The sequence below is a fragment of the Chionomys nivalis genome, chromosome 4, assembly GCF_950005125.1.
Source record: "Chionomys nivalis chromosome 4, mChiNiv1.1, whole genome shotgun sequence".
In the NCBI taxonomy this organism is placed as follows: Eukaryota; Metazoa; Chordata; class Mammalia; order Rodentia; family Cricetidae; genus Chionomys; species Chionomys nivalis.
This window is the reverse complement of record NC_080089.1, coordinates 34,771,611-34,775,904: the sequence shown is the minus strand read 5'-3', so window position 1 is coordinate 34,775,904 and position 4,294 is coordinate 34,771,611. Positions and strand designations below refer to the sequence as shown.

The 4,294-nt window shown below is 51.7% G+C and overlaps 1 long non-coding RNA gene across 1 annotated transcript; it reads left to right on the top strand.

Annotated features, from left to right (window-relative positions):
* The first annotated feature begins 2,511 nt into the window (after positions 1-2,511).
* On the top strand, positions 2,512-3,341 carry LOC130872401 (uncharacterized). The gene is made up of 3 exons (XR_009056962.1): positions 2,512-2,690; positions 2,791-2,951; positions 3,170-3,341. It is a non-coding gene; the product is annotated as an uncharacterized LOC130872401 (long non-coding RNA).
* Positions 3,342-4,294: the final 953 nt, after the last annotated feature.

The following is a 4,294-nucleotide window of genomic DNA, read 5'->3' as shown; positions in this document are numbered from 1 at the left end:
AACCTTTGACCTGGCCTGCACCCAGAGACGTGACTCCTTGCACCTGAGATGTGGAAAGAGTCTCGGGAAAGAACGGTGATTCCCAGAAGTCACCTCAAGGATATGGGATGATTGCGGTCACCACAGAAAGCCCGTTTAGGAGCCTGTTCCTTCAAGCGGAGTGCTCAGAATCCTCCTGGCAGACTCCACGGGAAGCATGTAAGATCTCAAGTTAGAGGTCCCCGTGCCCGGCTGCCTGATCGGGCCCTGTGGCCTCCGGAGGCCTCCGTCCGGCCTCTGATGGGTGGAGTGAACAATTACAGGTCTGGCAAGGCTGTTAAGAGGAGTAAACGCCACAGCGCACATGGGAGCACTTGGCACATCACGAGGCTGTGCGTCCAACTTGTTGATTGCTGTCGTGACTCAGGCAGAGAGGAGCGGACAGGCCAAGGGAGCAGGGAGAGGCTGCAGGCAAAGGGTTCGCGTGAGGAGACTAGGCTCGCTAATGCTATTACACCCAGATTTTCCGATCTAAACAACCGGCTTCAGCCATGAGTTCCCAAAGCGGAAAGTTTCTGTGAAATGATCCATGATAAAAATGGGTTTGGGACAGATCCACCTGGACGCAAAGGACTTGGCCTGTCTTGGAGCATTCCCCTACAGAATATCAAAACCAAGTCATGACCTGAGGAGCCGCGGTTTGGCTGTTGTGTCTGTGGCCCCTCCTTGCTGACCCTCTCTAGGTAATAGAGTACCACCTTAATGCCTGTTCACACCCACGCACAGAAGAGACCCTTAAAAGACTCTTGAGACCCTAGTGATGTTCATGGCACCAGTTCACCTAGGAACATAGAGCTCTTAGCAGCCCAGAGCAGATTTGCTTCTATTTTGTCTGTCAGGAAGAGTGAAATCCACCCCGCTCACTTCAACTTCAAAGCCTTTCTTTGCTACCACACAGTGATGGATGATAGTGAGGGCAAGGCAGGCAGGAATAGGTATGGGAAATAAAGAAACGAGGAAAAAAAAAAAAGAAATGGTTCAATGCTTGATGCTTAACACACTGGTGACAGCCAAACATGGGGAGGGATTGGCTTGGGGTCAGGAATCTTATTTACCAGACCTGGAACTAGAGTAAGACCCCTGGAGAAGTGGGAGCTGGCAGCCCCTTGCAAGTGACATGCCAGAGAGGCATGCAGAGGAAAACGCAGGCCAAGGCTGGGTCTGAGCCCCTCAGCCATCCCTGGCTCCAAGGAGGCCAGAGGGAGTTCTAGTGGGCAGAGCACCACCTCCCTCGCTGGCTGCCTTCTCTAGATCTGCTTTCGCTCTCCTCCCGGTTTTTCCACAGATTCTCTTTGGCCTTGGGGTAATTTTTCCAGCATTTTTCCATCTAGTTCTATATGGCACCAAAAGAGGCAGCCTCGGTGGCAGAAGGCTGGCTGTGTATGTGTGTATGAGCATCACATGTGTGTGCCTTGAGCAGGTAGGTGATGGCATGATGGGGTGAGAGGAGATGGAACTGGTAGCCTGGAGCCCGGTGACCCCAGCCCTTTCTCCACAGGCTAATCAAAGCTAGAGAAGTCTGGAGCCTGTAGGGGTCAAAATGCCCATCGACCCCCACCCCTGCCCCGGCTTCATAATGCCCTGGTTCTAAAAGGAATAAAAAAAGACAAAGGATAACATAAGAGACTTAGCCTAAGAAGTGGGACTCAGTCTCCCTTCTCTACCTCCATGTGCCCAGCTGGGCCCCTAGCCCATGCTCCCCAAAGAGTAAGGCAGAGTGCAGAGGCAAAAAGCCTGCCCGGAAGACTGTGGGGTATGGTGTTCCACGACTCCAGGGTAGGGGCACAGTGCTGGCAGCCTTCATTTTTTTTTCTGTGTGCCAAGGAGCTTTCTCCTGGGGGATTAACAGAGCCCTCCTGCCCCCCATCTGGCTGATCCTGGAGCCAGAACACCACCCTTGGCTGCCAGCCAGCCTGTGTCTGGGAGCCAGTGCTCCCTCAGAGACTTGCAGGCGTGTGGCTGGGGCCTTAGGAAAGGGGGAGGGAGGTAGAGACCTTTGGGGGAGTCCCTGGCCCACCCAGCTGAGAGGGACTGACTTTGAAACTCAGCCTGCTCCAGTCCCTGGCCTGAAGCTGGTTGTAGACAAGAGAAAGAGAGCCTCTTACTGGTTGTTCTCTCTCTCTCTCTCTCTCTCTCTCTCTCTCTCTCTCTCTCTCTCTCTTTCTCTCTCTCTCCTTCTTTTCCTCCTTCTGTTCCTCTCTCCTGGCAATAGGAAATATACTGCCGATCTATAACTTGAATGACAAATTACAGAGATCGTGGGGTGGGTTAAGTCTTAAAAAAGCAAAACCAGATCACCAATTAGAAAGGCTGAGCCCGAGCCAAGGGGTGGAAGTGCTTTGGGGCCCAGTGTGGAAGGGGACAGGGATGAAAGCAGGATCTGCACTGGCAGGTCCTGTGGGGTGCAGAGAAGCTGATATCTAGCTTCACTCTTTTTCTTTCTTTGTTTCTTTGTTTCTTTCCTCTAGGACTGAAGGTTAAGCCTGGACTCTGAGGAATGGTAGGCAAGGCTCTGTCATGGACCTACAGCACATGCTCTCGGAGCTGTCTTGACACTGTGTAGCCAGGGAAACATTAAAACAACTTTAGTCTGTAGTTAGGGAATGGAAAGCCCAGTGAGGCCGAGGAACTTGCTGACTGCCAGGCACTGGGTGAGTGGAAACCAGAGAAATTTAGCAGCCAGACAGTCCCCAAGAAGGGAAGACAGGGAAGCCACCTGCGGAGACTAAGCAGTTCCACCCTCTGTGACAGGAATCCCAGGAGCAGAGCAGTTGGTAAGTGAGGAGGGTGAGCCAGAGACTCCATCCAGAAGCTCATGATCAAACCAAGAGTGGCCCCCAGCAACTGTCATGCATGCTGTCCCCAAGACAACCATGGCTTACGCTCATCTCTTCCTCTCTGCACTCCTCTGGGTAAGCAAAAGGCACTCAGACTGCACTCTGTTGGCAAACACCTCCAACTTAGCAACCTCTCCCAGAATAAATAAACACTGCCCCTGAACGCTCACTCACACACGCTCAGACACACTTGCTCATGTTCTTAGCTGGAACCCACGCCTGCTCCCTGTCCCCACACAGCCCCTCATTTCCCTCCAGTCCCAGCTGTGACTAAGACTGCGACTTTCCTCCAGGGTGGTGGGACAATCTGGCACTTCAGACCCAGGTTTGCTACCAGAGGGAGTCATGGGCCTGCAGAATGACACAGCCCTCTTCCAAGAACCATTCATTCTGAAGAGAGTACCAGAGTAAGACCTTTGGAACACTGCATAAATAAGGGGGCTTGAGATGATACACAACTGGTCCAAGCAGTAGAAATCCTGGGAGAAATGTCGCTTTCCCAAAACAACTTTTAAAGGACAAACTTTACAGCGCCTGGAATTAAAAACCTCCCTTCCGGCCTTTGCATCATTTCTCTACCTGTGTCTCTTTGGGGTTGGGATCAGGGAAAGGGAAGGTGATTCATCAATATGGAAGATGCATGTTTTTCTCTACATAGGATTTTTTCCCCAAGGCTGAACAGATGGCTTATTGTACTTCTCACTCCTGCAGAGGACCCAGGTTTGGTTCCCAGCCCTCACCTGAGGCAGCTTACAACCATTCTCACGCCTGCACACCTCACACAAGCGCACATGCACGCACATCCACACAAATAAAAGCTAAATAAGGTCTTTAAAGTGTTTTTATTTATTCTGTGAAAACGTCACACATCCGTGCAATGTATTCTAATCATATACATTCACCATGACCCCCCTCGCATTGCCGCTGGTGCTCCACACCCTCTGAACTTCGTGTCCTCCTCTTCTCATTGTTTACTATATTTTCCCGACTCCAATGAGTGCTACTTGTGTGTGTGTGGGTGTGGGCTATCCACACCTACTAGCAGCCGTATGGCCAAAGCAGAGTTCCTCTCTCAGCAGCCATGGACTGCAAGCGGCAGATTCCCGAGTGATGATAGTTAAGTCTTCTACTCAGCACTGGAGTGGCATTCTCAACAAGTCCCACTGGCATTGGGACTTCCCCAGGATCTGCTTTTGTCTTCTCTGTGGAAAGGGATGGCTTCCTGGGACATCCAGTTCACCAAATAAGCACCAGTAGCCTCCCACCCACAAGTCAGCTGGGAATGCCAGCTACTGAGAACATGCACTACGGGGTAACTAGAAAGGTGATCATGGTAAGGCAGAGGCCATGGAGGCTGAGCCCACGATTGTATAGTGATACAGGGATCACTGAGGTGGAGCCGTGGTGGTGTTTAATCC